This window comes from Mixophyes fleayi, chromosome 8, assembly GCF_038048845.1.
Source record: "Mixophyes fleayi isolate aMixFle1 chromosome 8, aMixFle1.hap1, whole genome shotgun sequence".
In the NCBI taxonomy this organism is placed as follows: Eukaryota; Metazoa; Chordata; class Amphibia; order Anura; family Limnodynastidae; genus Mixophyes; species Mixophyes fleayi.
Window position 1 is genome coordinate 80,146,772 of NC_134409.1, and position 14,790 is coordinate 80,161,561.

At 46.8% G+C, this 14,790-nt stretch overlaps 1 protein-coding gene across 4 annotated transcripts in view; it reads right to left on the reverse strand.

The window, feature by feature from the left end:
* The window catches only part of MRTFA (myocardin related transcription factor A), a 202,012-nt gene that overhangs the window by 172,085 nt on the left and 15,137 nt on the right, over window positions 1-14,790 (reverse strand). The window lies entirely within an intron of this gene.

Sequence of the window (14,790 nt, forward strand, 5' to 3'; positions counted from 1 at the left end):
AACAAAAAGTCAAGTAGTGCACAGAGTCAACAGACAAGGGTCTAGCAACAGACATTCTCTTTCATAAAGCAGTTACATTCTTCAGCTCTTCTATTTTAGTAGTATTTTTCAAAGCCCTTTACAAGATTACAATAAACAAAATATATAGGTGATCGTGACGGAGAAGATAAGTAAAGACATCAGTTATGTTATGCAGTTGCTTGAAACTAAAAAGGGGATGCTGAGAATATGTGGGAGATAGGACAATAAGATATAAAATCAGGCAAACACACTATTGGAAACAATATTAATAAACACTGAAAAAATAGAACACTAGAAAAAAAAAAATACAAAATAATGTGCTAAAATATAGAATATATAGATGAGAACAAAATAATGTAATAAATCAATATACCAAACAGCTAGGGGTGTAGGTAGGACCAGATCTCTGGAAACCGAACTCACATCATTGTGAAATTGCGTTTTGGGACCTACCTACACCCCTAACAGTTTGATGTATTGGTTTATTATAATCATTTTATTCTCTATTCCATATTTTTATCAAACTATTTATCCTGCATTATTTACTGTTCTATTTCTTTATGTATTTATAATTTTTCTCCAGTATTTGTACTTACCCAATTTTGTATTATTGTATTCTACCCACCTATCTATTGTACTGATGCACATACTTATCCATTGATTTAATGTTTCATCAATCCATTTATTTAGTGATTTACATAAATCATATTCTCAGCATCCCATATTTAGTTTCATGCAACTACATAACTACCATAACTGTTGTCTTCACCCACCTTCTCAGTCACTATCTCATACATTTATAGCCTTTCCCAGACAAACCTTAACTAATTCCACTTCCATCACCATGAGAAAAACTGGAAACCACAGACTTCTCCAACCCCGCAGACCTCTCTCGCATCCCCACAACCAACCTCTATGGACCACAGTTTCTGTATAACACCAGGTCAACGCAATACAAACAGCGCTGAACAGCTACAGACAGTATGTCTATCCGAAGAGGAGTACACCATTTTCTGTAATTAATTTAAATTGGCATATGTTCAAAACTCACCATTTAAGCAGGAGAGCATTGTTATAAGCAGCATATAGCACAAGCAAATGGCACTACGTGTAATGCCCTATTCCCTACTTAATACTAACTATAACCATTTTATTTTTTTAACTAATAAACAGTTTTTGGATGCAGGGGTCCAAGATGTTTTCTTGTTTCTTTTACTTACAAAGTAAGGTCTCAGTCACTGGTATCAATTTAATACTTTGCATAATGCACAGAAATGTGTCTGAGAATGACACCCATGACCCTATAGCCAGTGTGTACAAATATAAAGATCCTTTGACTCCTGTAATGAGTACCTCCACTAAGCATTACCACATATAGGCCATAAGACTCTTATAATCAGTACCTAAACATACCACATTACAAAAGTCACATGATGTGTATGAGAGTACCTCCTCCATACCATAGCAGCTGTAATGAGTATTTCAACACATCTATACGTTGTGTGGCTTTTGTAATGAGTACACTATGGACAAAAGTATTCGGACGCTTGACCATTACACCAACAGGAACTGTAATGAAATTGTATTCAAATACATATACTTTAATATGGAGTTGGTCCCCATTTTGCAGTGATAACAGCTTCCACTATTCTTGGAAAGCTTTCCACTAGATGTTGGGGTGTTTCTGTGGGAATTTGTGCCCATTCATTCTGTAGAGCATTTATGAGGTCAGGCACTGATGTTGGAGAAGGCCTGATTCGCAATCTGTTCCAGTTTATCCTAAAGGTGTTTGATGGGGTTGAGGTCAGGGCTCTGGGCGGGCTACTCAAATTCTTCCACACCTAACCATGTATTTGTAGTCCTTGCTTTGTGCACTGGGGAACAGTCATGTTGGAATAGAAAAGGGCCTTCCCCAAACGGTTTCCACAATCTTGGAAGCATAGACTTGTCCAAAATGACTTGGTACACTGAAGCTTTAAGATTTCCCTTCACTGGAGATAAGGGGCCTAGTCCAAACCATGAGAAACAGCCCCATACCATTACTCCACCAAACTTCACAGTTGGCATAAGGCAGTCAGGCAACGTTCTCCCAACATCCACCAAACCCAGACTTGCCCATCTGAGTGCCAAATAGAAGCGTGATTCGTTACTTCATAGTCCAATGCTTTACACCACTCCATCAGACGCTTGGAATTGGTCTTGGTGATGTGAGGCTTGCATGCAGCTACTCGGCAATGGAAACCCATTCCATTAAGCTCCCGTTGCACAGTTTTTGTGCTTACATTAATGCCACTGGAAGTTAAGAACTCTTCAGCTATGGAATCAACAGAGCGTTGGCAACTTTTACGTACCATGTGCCTTAGCAGTCGTTGACCTCGCTCTGCGATTTTACGTGGTCTTCCGCTTTGTGGCTGAGCTGTTGTTCCTAAACGCTTTCACTTTCTGATAATATCACTTACAGTAGACCATGGAATATCCAGCAGGAATGAAATTTCACAAACCGTCTTATTGCAAAGGTGGCACCCTATCACACCACCACGCTTGAAGTCACCGAGCTCTTCAGCATGACCCATTTTGTATCACAAATGTTTGCAAACGGAGTCTGCATGGTTAGGTGCTTGATTTTACACACTTCTGGCAACAGGTCTTATTAAAAATCTGAATTCAATAATAAACACGTGTGGCCAAATACTTTTGTCCATATAGGGGGGAATTCAATTCCCGCAGAGTAACACTGCGCTAAACCCATTACTGTTAATTAGTAATTGTAACCTGGCTTTCTGCTCGCAGCTCAAAAAGTCGGCATTGAAATTACCGTATTAACGATAATTAAGCGCTCTATTCCCGTATATCGGTAATAGCGTGCAGGCCGCGGTACTTTCAGCAGTAACGCGGCCAATTGAATTCCCCCCTCTCCACTCATCACTGCCACATATAGCTCCTGTAAAGGTTGTATGTCCATATATCACCATCATATACAGGTCCTGTGACTCCCGTAAAAGAGAGTACCTCTACATATCACTGCTACATTACAGGACAGCAGCATCACGCCCATCTTTTCTAAAAGTTTTTCTTTTGAGAATTTGTTTCATGCACAGAACTACGGCTGTAAAGGCATTATTGCGATCTCTGGGTAAACCTGGTGAATACCGGGGGTGGGTTAGACTCCGCACCTTATTTGACCACCTCACAGTGTTAGGAACCCCAACAGCCAGCACCACAAAAACCGGAGTCTACTCCGAAAGTCTAGTTTTCACTGTTGCTCCTAGTGGTGGGGACAGACTTGGCCGCAGACAGACGAAGAGTCGTGAGATGGGTGCTGGCTGCGGAGAACCCAGGAAGATGGAGTGAGGTCCAGGCGAGGGTCGAGGGCCGGCAGCAGACAGCGTATCCAGTAAACAATCCAAGGTCAGAGGTCACAGGCAAAACAGCAGCGTAAGAGTCCAGGCAGTGGGTCAAAGGGCACAGGCAGTCAATCGTAGTCAAAAATCCAGGCAAGGGTCGGCAACAATAAACAAGTATAATGACAAGCAGGTACAGAGAGGGAGCAGGCTAAAGCACAGAAGCTGGAACTATAACCGGCAGGAAGGGCTTGTCTCTTACTGCCTTATAAACATGCAGGGGCCAATGAACATCGCCCTGCACAGCAGGGAATACTTAGCCCAGCTGGGCTATAATTATATTGAATATGCGCACGCGCCCGGCTGCCCTAGATACCGGACCGCAGCGCTGCGCACTGAAGGCGTCCCGACCTAGGCAACAGCCGGGGGCAGGAGGAAAGGACGTCCCGGTTGTCATGACGATGGCCGGGACTCAGAGGCTGGGCAGGAAGCGAGTCGCGGCGGTGCCCGGAGCCGCCGCGGCTCGTAGCACACAGGTCACAATATTATTTTCATCCACTTTCGGACACATACTGCAGCGACTTGGCTGGAAGGTAAGCGACAGAGCAATGACTCAAACACACGGCAGTTTCTAGCACATCTAGAACACATTGGTACACAGCAGTAGCAGAAAAGAAAATTGGTGCAAGATGGAATTGTCCATGGATCATGAAACCAGTTATGGTTTATTTGATCGCTCCACCTGTTTCTTGGATTACTGAGGTAATTCTACAGCGAATACATGGCAACGAGCACTGACCCCCCCGGGATGCATGCTTTTAGTAGACCCACCCCAATCCAGGATGCAAGACAATGCACTAAAAAAAAAAGCCATTGTAATTCCCAGCAAAAAGCGAGTTCATCAGTGAGCTTCTAATCACCCCCAATTCGGACAGAATTATAATCTAGTTAGGTACCTTTGATGTAAAGTGCAGATTACAAACACTTGATGAAACAGCAGCAAAGTGGAAGGTAATACATATACACGTCTATTTAGACATCCAGGCTTACTTTACTTCTGCAAGCAATGCTGTTCTTTGCTAATAAAACTTATCTTTATACGGTTCAAAAAATTAAAACTAATCCTCCACCATTCTTTGGAACTTGATAGTTGATAGCTTTGGACAGCACAGTGGCTTAGTGGTTAACACTTCTGCCTCACATCGCTGGGATTAGGAGTTCAATTCCCAACCATGGCCTTATCTGTGTGGAGTTTGTATGTTCTCCCCGTGATTGCGTGGGTTTCCCCCGGGTGCTCCAGTTTCCTCACACACTCCAAAAACATACTAGTAGGTTAAGTGGCTGCTATAACAATTGACCCTAGTCTCTCTCTGTCTGTGTGTGTATGTTAGAGAATTTAGACTGAAAGCTTCAATGGGGCAGGGACTGATGTAAATGAGTTCTCTGTACAGCGCTGCGGAATCAGTGGCGCTATATAGATGATGATGATTGTAGGAACAGGTGGAGTTACAGCAGAGATTTCTACTGTAAAAGAATTGACCGGAATTAGTGACAAGACCAGATGTCAAAATGTTGTGTCGAGTAATCTGCATTATCAATGGGTGTTTAAGAGTTTTGCTAAGCACACAACAGTATATAGCACATGTAGGTAACATTGGCACACAGCAGTAGCTGAAAGGAAAAGTGGTGCAAGATGGAATTGTCCTTGGGCTCTCCCACCCACCCTTATGTTGGATCTTAAAAAGGACATGCACACTTTAACAAACCAAGCACTTCAGCCACAAAAGTGTCATTCCTTGTGGCTGAAGTGCTTGGTTTGTTTGCCCCCCCCCCACACAAAACAAGCTAACAATGGGCTTAAGGCACCTAAGTTAATAAACTCTACTGTGGCAAGATAGTTGTTGTCATCATCCTCATCAGTGTACATCATCCTCACACATTGTGAATTCCAGCGGTGATGAATTAATAATTACAGAAGTCTCAGTATTTTGATGTAATTGGCAGGAAAGGCCTTCCTCGTGGAAGCTGAAGTTCATTTTTATGCACATCATCTTTTCCACATTTTGAGCAAGTAGCCTCCTACACCAATCGCTGACAAGGTTCCCGGCTGTGCTGAAAACTCTTTCCAAGTACACACTGGAAGGTTGGCAGCTTAGGTAGAGCAAATAGAGTTGGTACATGGGTCTCAAAATTCCCTTTTTTTCCTCCCAGTATGTAAACGGACTGTCTGATGTGTCTATTTCTATGCTGTTGTGAAAATAATCCTCCACCATCCTTTGGATGTTGATAGTAGGATCAGGTGAAGTTACGGCAGAGGTGTCACTTTTTTTGGTCAAATCTTTTGGACCAGACTTCAAAATTTGGTGTCGAGTCATCTGCATTTTCCCTGGGTCTCTTGGGAAAGCCAAGTTTTTTCCTAGCAGTTGACTGAGAAACTGAAGGAGGAGACGCCATCCTATCACGTAACACTTGAGCCGTCATCTTACTCACCAGGAGCTCCTTGCATCTCTTCAGACCGGGGTCAGTTGGAAACAAAGAGAAGACATAGCACTTAAACAGAGGATCAAGCACAGTCGCCAAAACGTAGTGGTCTGATTTTGAGAACTCTTGGATCCTAGAGAAACGAATAAAGTACTTAATCTACAAGTCCGACATACTTAGCGTAATTGCTTTGTTTCATCTTCTCCTTCGGTTTCTCAAGCTGCTTTTCCAAAAGTCTAATTAAGGGAATCACTTGACTCAAGCTAGCAGTGTCTGAACTCACTTCACAGGTGACTACTTCAAATGGTTTCAGCAATTTGCACAACACGGAAAGTATTCTCCACTGCGATTGACTAAAATACATCCCCCCTCCTTTCCCAATGTCATGGCTTGTGGAGTAAGCGTGGATGGCTTTTTGCTGTTCCTCCATCCGCAGAAGCATATACAGGGTGGAATTCCACCTTGTCACCACCTCTTGCTTCAGTTGGTGGCAGGGCAAATTAAATTGCTCTTGCAGCTGCTGCAATCTCCTACACGCTGTTGCCGAATGCCGTAAAATGTCCAGATATTTTACGGGCCACAGACAGCATCTCCTGCATGTCCCTGTCATGTTTTAAAAAGCTCAGCACCGGGGGGGCATGGCTAGGACACCATCTCGAATGGCAGCATCTGCCTGAGCTCCCCTGATCCCGAGACCCTTATCCCTCTATATTTTGGGACATCCCTGTCACAGAACCTTCATAAACACGGTCCTCTATTTGTGGAGTCCTCCAGCAGCCATCCAATAATTGATTTACCGCTGGACCCTCTGAGATACCTGCTCTGAGTCCTCCTGTGGCTAGCTGGGCATCCTGTGTCAGTGGACACCTTGAGAGACAGATCCGTTGCTTCCCCTCTGGCTGCCCTGCATCCAGACCCCCCAGCCTCCTGTGGTTCACCGCTGGCTCCATCGGCTGCACGCCTCGTGATTTACCCGGGACGAGTTCGGCGGCCTACTTCCGGTTGAAGCCCCGGCCTAAAGTTTCAGCCTCCCCGCGGACCCCTCACTTCCGGTTTCGCCGCGGCACTTCCGGTTTCGCCGTGGCACTTCCGGTTTGCCTGGAAAGGAGTCAGTGACCCTGCTGAGAGGTACAAACATCCTCCTCTGTTCCCCCCACCCCTATTGGCAACACTAGGGGAGTACCTGGAGGTCACCCCTGCCGCACTCCTGTCCCACCTGTGGGAGATCCGGGCAGAGTCTTCAGACTACCAGCACTACAGCTTCCCTCCATCTCCTCCCACCTTTTGGATGTAAGATGAGGATAGTGGGGTATCCCCCCTGCTGAGATAAGAACACCAGTCTAATTAGCAGCACATTGACTTTACTCCTGCCAGCTCTGACTCTCTTGCAGTGGACACACAGCTGTCCTCGTTCACCCCCCTGCTTCCTCATTGCACCCCTTGCATTGCTTCGGGGTACCCCCACAAGCTGGATCACCTCCACTACGGTCTATAAAGATTATCATTGGTTCTCCAATTGAACAAACACCAATACTTCTGCTACAAGGATTCTCTCATATCACAATCCGGACCACTTCGTTTTTAGTACACCAGGCTTCCACAAGCTCAACATCACTATACCACCAAGCTTGGGCACCAGCCACTGAGGTTTGTACCTGTGGACACAAATCCTGAGTTCTTTGTCTCCCTCTGCCACCTCCTCTCCTCTCAGGCTGGGGATGACTTGATGCAGAGTGTGCCCATGCACCCCTCCTAGCACTGAGATCTACACTACGGAGCAGCCGACCTCCATCCTCTACGCTTTTCTCCCTTTCTGTTAATCCCCACCTTTACTACGATGCCAAGAGGGGGGAAGAAACCCCCAGGTGGCGACCTCCTTCCCTACCTCTCCAGAAACAAGACGCCTGCCAAACAAAGCAATGACATACCTGAGTCATCTCCTGGACACTCCGATTCAGATCCCGACGATGACGATCAGTCACCTATCACCCGTCGGGATTTTTTTATCCCTCCTCAAAGAGGTAAGGGATGTCAAAACATCTGTACAGGCTCTCCATTCCCTGAAAGCCGACGTTGTTGAAATTGGGGATAGAACAAATCACCTGGAGCATCGGGTTGAAGTGGTGACCTGCCAACAGTCGTTTCAAACTAATCTCCATGAAATGCGAAATGACATCACCCAGCTACAAGATGGCCAGGAAGATCAGGACAACCGTGCTCGACGTAACAACCTGAGAATTCGGGGGATCCCAGAACAGGTTGAACCCACCCACCTGGAACTCTACCTTAAGAAACTTTTTACCAAGCTCTCCCCCTCGACTCCTGAAGATCAACTTCTTCTCGATCGAGCCCATCGAGCACTGAGACCTCGCTCCCAAGATCCATCTCAACCTAGGGATGTTATCCTCAGATTACATTACTTTACAGCAAAAGAAGCCATCATGAAAGAGGTCCGCCGGCTTCAGATGATCACTTTCGACAACTCCAACTTACAAATCTTCCAGGATTTATCCCCCCTTACCCTGGCCAAACGGAGAGACCTCAAGCCCTTTACTACACTTCTCCGGAAACGAAACATCAAATACCGCTAGGGGTTCCCCTTTCGTATTCTAGTATGGCACCAGGGATCAATGCTTACGGCCAGGACTCTTCCTGAAGCTCAATCTCTAATTCCCAAACTTGGCATCACCACCGATAACGCTGACCTTCCCGTGGACTCTCCTCTTCCCCAGAGATCACAAAGACCGTCCACACGTGAAGCCCCCCGTTCAGAGTGGACCACAGTTCCTGGGACCTCGGCATCGCCAACTGGATCTTCAGGGACTTGACTCCGCTTATCAGGTTTTATCTTTTTGTCTCTTTCTCCCTCTCATTCCCCTTCTTCACTGTTTGGATCCAGGGCTGATCACGGAAGAAAGACTGTCTACACGCCACTTAGGAATCCCCGCCTTCTGTGGGATCCCACTTGTGCCTTAAGCTCATAACCCTATGTTGACTATTTTGCTATAGGAGGCCTCCTATTTATCAGTTTGGTTTGATTTACTGTTGTTATGCCTGTTACACATGTTTTCACCATTATTATGTTGTTTTATATGTTTCTATATGTTGGGCCTCAACATCTGTTAGCTCCCCCCCCCCTAGGAAGTCTACATACTGTTTAAAGGCTCCCGCCTTTTGCGGGACCTCACCCGTGCTTTTTGATGTTTCTATTATGCTACTATGTAGCTTTTGTAAGATTCTATCTGTTGGGGTCCATTATAGCTTATCTGTCCCCCCATACTGAAGGCTTGTATCCCATACTACATATCACCTAAGGGTTCCCGCCTTTCACGGGACCCCACCCGCTCTTTAGGCCTAGAGCTCTTCCCTGCCAGTTTTGACTCCGAAAGCCCTCGACCTACCTGCTTGGTTTAATACACTGTCGACAGGCCTGATTTACATGCTCGCACTATATTACAATGTTTTGATTGTGTGTTATTACCTGTTGGGCCTTAGATTCTGTTTGAGGCTCCCCCTTCTATTAAGGGTTGGTCTCCCAGACTCTCAGTGCTCAACAGTCCCTATTTTCTCCTGTGCCTCTGGCGGTGTCCTCTCTTTGCGCCTCCCTGTTATACTTGCCGTTTGGGCCACCACCGTGACGCCCACATGGTCAATTGGCATCCTTTCTATTTTATTCCGGATGCCCCTGGGGAGGTGTGATGGGAGAGCGCCGGAGGCTACAATGTTGTTTAGTTCATTACGAGTTAATGTAATATAAGTCCATTCTGTATAGTTTAAATAACTGGTTGTATTACTGTGTTATGCTACATACATTCCTTTGTTCCTCACCATCTCTCCCCCTCTTATCTCCCATTACTCCCCCTTTCTACTACCCCCCTTCCATAAGTTCCCCCTTCTATCTTCCCTCTCCATACTACCCGGCTGCTCCGCACATCACTTCATTATTCTTTCATTTCCAGTGCCCCATCTCAAAACCCTAGGAGGGTGCGCACTTCGCCCCCACTATTTGGACCCTCCTGATGCATCCTTTGGATGTTCTGCCACTCCCCCCGGGAGCTTTAGGCTCCCTTGCTGACCTATGTGCTTTATTGGCTCATAGCCTCCCTTCCCAATGTCGGCACTACAGGTCCCGGCCTATTCCGCCGTGTGACCACCTCCCTCCACCCCCTTCTCCCCGCCCCCTTCCTTACTCAAATAGACCACAATAAGCTAAGGATCTTTTTTGCTCCATTCTCCACTATATGTGCCCCAAGAACCACCCAGATACCACGTCAGGTTTACTCAGATCTCCCACCTTACCCTTTCATCTCTTGCTCTCATTTTATCTTCCTCTCTCTCATCGCACATGGGTCTTAGGGTCCTTTCCCTTAATGTAAAAGGGTTAAATAGTCCCCAGAAACGAAGTAAACTTCACATGACCCTTAAACATCATAGGGGAGACCTAATTTTCATACAGGAGACTCACTTTCTACATGACTCTCACCCCGAACTCCGCTCTAAATTATATCCCGACTCATACCATGCCTGTGATCACTCAGCTAAAAAACGGGGGGTCTCGATCTTACTGGCACGTCACCTCACGTTTGAGCTTAACAATTCTCTCGCTGACAAAGACGGACGTTATCTCATTCTGATAGGTAAGCTAAACAATAAGCTCTGTACACTAGTAAACGTTTATGCCCCTAACCAACACCAACACCGCTTCTTCACCAAACTAGATTCCTTATTGACTCGTTTTAGACAGGGGGATCTTATTGTAGCGGGCGACTTCAACACTGTTCTGAACACCACCATCGACCGTTCTGCCCCGGTGGCCGCTGTTCCGCTCTCAGCAGACCCACAATCCACTAAATCCCTCCTCAGTCTCATGAAATCCCAGCTTCTATATGACTCCTGGAGAGTGAAGGAGCCGACTACACGCGATTACACATTTTATTCTTCACCCCATGGCTCATACTCCCGTATAGATATGATCCTGCTCAGCCATGATTTGGCCCTAAACCTCCAGGCGGTCCAGATCCACCCATTGACTTGGTCTGACCATGCCCCTTTTACAATTGACATCTCTGACCTCCTACCCCGACCTCGCCCAATGACCTGGTGTCTTAATGACTCCCTTCTTCACAATACGAATATAGTATCTCAGATTAGGACTAGACTGGAGGACTACTTTGAGCTAAATGATATTCCAGAAGTCTCCAAAGCCACCTTATGGACTGCGCACAAAGCGGTCTTGAGGGGACACTTGATCAGCATGGCCTCCAGACACAAAAAAGAATACCTCACCCGAACCAATGAGCTCTCCATCCAACTTCAAACCCTGGAAGCCCAGCACAAAGCAACCCCTGATCCCGCAAACCTGACAGCCCTCCGGGAAACCAAAGCCAAACTAAACCTCCTTCTCTCTAAACAAGCGGCCACACGCCTTAAATGGCTCCGTCAGACTTTTTATGAAAAAGGAGACAAAGCTGACAAAATTCTTGCATCACGGCTGCGTACAGCTAGAACTCAGAAATATTATTGCTATCCGTGATTCACATAACCAGTTAACTCACGATCCAGCAGATATCAGGTCAGCATTTCAACATTTTTACACTGCTCTTTATAACCTCCCGGCTCCCGCTTCCTCCCCAACACTGAAAACCCCCTCCGCCCTGATCACTGACTTTCTTGCCAAAGCCAGGCTACCTAAATTATCCCACCAAGCCCTTTCACTTCTCAATGAAGAGATCTCGACAGACGAGATCCATCAAGCCATCAAGGGACAAAAAAGTGGTAAATCCCCAGGCCCTGACGGCTTCACGGCCGCATACTACAAGAAATTTTCTGATTTGTTGGCCCCTCATCTCAAATCCCTTTATAACAACACTCTCCAAGGTGACCCTCTCCCATCAGAGATGCTGGAGGCCAAAATTGTAGTTATCCCTAAAGACGGTAAAGACCCGCTCCACTGTGCTAGCTACAGGCCAATCTCTCTCCTCAATCTCGATTTGAAAATTTATGCCAAAATCCTAGCAAACCGTCTGAATGCCTTCCTCCCTTCTCTGATCCAGTATGACCAAGTAGGGTTTATCCCGGGACGCCAGGCGAGGGACAATACCAGACGTGCCATTGACATCATCCATATTACAAATTCCAGGAGATCCCCAACTATTATGCTCTCTCTGGATGCTGAAAAAGCATTTGACAGGATCTCTTGGGACTTTATGAAAGCGGCTCTTGAGTCGTTCGGCTTCGCTGGTGACTTCCTCACTGGCGTCCTAGCATTATACACCACCCCTACTGCTAAAGTCCTGGTTAACGGCACTCCCTCAGAATCATTCTCCATTCGAAATGGAACACGACAGGGTTGCCCCCTTTCCCTTCTGATATTTGCTCTGATAATTGAACCTCTGGCTTCCCAAATTAGGTCTAATCCTAGCATACAGGGGGTCAAGGTGGGTAATACGAACTCCAAGATCTCACTCTTTGCAGACGATATCCTCCTATCACTTACCCAACCGGGGATCTCCTTGCCCAACCTATATGCCATCCTTCAGAACTACAGCGATGTTTCGGGCTATAAGATAAACTACACCAAGTCAGAGGCCATGCTGCTTCACGTTTCTCCTCAGGATACCGAGCTCCTCCGGGCTAACTTTAATTTCAAATGGCAGAACAGGAAGATCAAATACCTGGGGGTTTTCCTCACTTCTCGCTATGACCTCCTCTTTAATGAGAATTTCCTACCCCTTTTCTCCAAGACGCAATCAGACCTGACCTCGTGGAACCGCCTTATTATTTCGTGGCTGGGCAGGATCATAGCTGTCAAAATGAACATACTCCCCAAATGGCTGTACCTCTTCCAAACCCTTCCGGTAGCTGTCCCTGCCTCTTTCCTTGCCAACATCCAGAAGGCCCTCACCCGCTTTATTTGGAACCATAGACCTCCTAGAGTCTCATCCAATATCTTAAAACGACCAATCCCTGGAGGAGGAAGAGGCCTTCCCGACATCAAATTATACTACTTGGCATCCCACCTTTCGCAAATCATTGCCTCCTACGCTCCCTTTGGCTCCACTGCATGGCTTGATATAGAATCGGCCCATCTAACCCTGCCCGATCTTTCCTCTCTCTGGGGCGTATCTCCCGCCCGGCGCCCCCCTGCTGTTAGAGCACTGCCTTCTATCAAATTTGATGCTATGCTCTGGGACTCCAACTCCTTCAAACTAAAACTTTCAACTGCAATATCTCCTTTAACCCCCATCTGGCATAACCCGGTGTTCCCTCCCGGATCTGCCTCTACAACCCACCGTAACTGGTCTCGTGCAGGGCTTAAATTTCCAGTAGATTTTTCCAAACAGGGCCGCTGGCTTTCGCTAGCGGATCTCCAACCCCAATCCCCGTCCCAAATCCTCAGCCCCTTTGAATTCTTCCAAATTAATCATTTCTTGCGATCCCTGCCACCAACCTATGTTCTTAGGGACCTTACTCCATTTGAATCCCTTTGTAGAAAACATCCCTTGGACAAGGGCATGATTTCTCAAATATATAGCATTCTTCTCACTTCTGCCCTTCCCTCTCCAAACCCTCATGAAGACGAGTGGGAAAAGGACCTTGGTCTACCCCGGATGAAGAGGCTTGGGAGGACATGAGACTGGGGATAGCTAAATGCTCCATATCAACTAAACTCAAGGAAACCTCTTACAAAATTTATTACCGTTGGTATTACACTCCCACAAGACTCCATATGTCACTCACCGGACCGTGAGTGCCTCTTCCCGGACATTTAGGAACCGTGGCCGTCCACCATCCTGAGGGTCTGCGCATGCGCAGCCCTTTTCTATACTTCAGTGTATACCCCTTTAACTTAATTGGCAGATCAGGCAACCTCCCTATATTAAGCACCTGTGGTCACTACCACGTTGCCTGATCTTGGAGTCTCATTCCTCATGAGTCTCTGAAGGTGTTCCTGTATTACTTGTGTATTCAGTGCTGCTGATTCCTGTGGTTTCCAAACCACTTCTACTACTGTGGTTCCATACCACTTCTACCATCAACTTTATCATCATGACTGTTTGCTGATTCCTATCCGCTGCCTCCGTGCACTACAGTCTTCTACACCACTTCAACGTTATTTTATATCAATGTGACTGTTTGCTCATTGCTATCCGTTGCCTCCGTGCACTCCAGCTTTTACCTCACTCACCTGCTTCTCATCAAGTCTGTTTGCTGATTTCTATCCGCTGCCTCTGTGCACTACAGTCTCCTGCTTGCAACTCGCCTGTGTTCAACATCGTGACTGCCAGCTGACTACTATCCGCTGCCTCTGTGCACTACAGTCTCCTGCTTGCAACTCGCCTGTGTTTAACATCGTGACTGCCAGCTGACTACTATCCGCTGCCTCTGTGCACTACAGTCTCCTGCTTGCAACTCGCCTGTGTTCAACATCGTGACTGCCAGCTGATTACTATCCGCTGCCTCCGTGCACTACACTCTCATCTCATCTTTGCTGTGACTTCCTCGAGACTGCCGCTTTTCATTACCATCTGCTACACTTCGTGATCTACAGCTCCGGCCCTGCGCTGCACTCCTGTTTCCCATCGCTGTTGGTTCCTGTGGTTGCTACTGGTTACCTCCGTGTGCCGCTGAGTCCTGCCGCTGTGGTCAGCGCCATCGTCCATCTCCTGCTGATCCACTCTCCACGCCTTCACGTGTTCCACTGGCCTCTACCCTCCTGTCAGCATTGGATTTGTATCTCTTCTACTACCCTCTGCTGGATCATCTCCATTCTCCTGGGTTTCCTATGAGTCCAGTTCCACGTGTTGCTGACTCCTGTGGATTCGTGTCCCTGTCGGTCTACTCACCTGTGCGCTGCACCTGCTAGACCGCTGCTTCTCCTATCCAGGGACTTCCTATCCAGTCGGCCTCCAGCCGCTCAGGTACCGCTGCAATCCCATCTGACTGC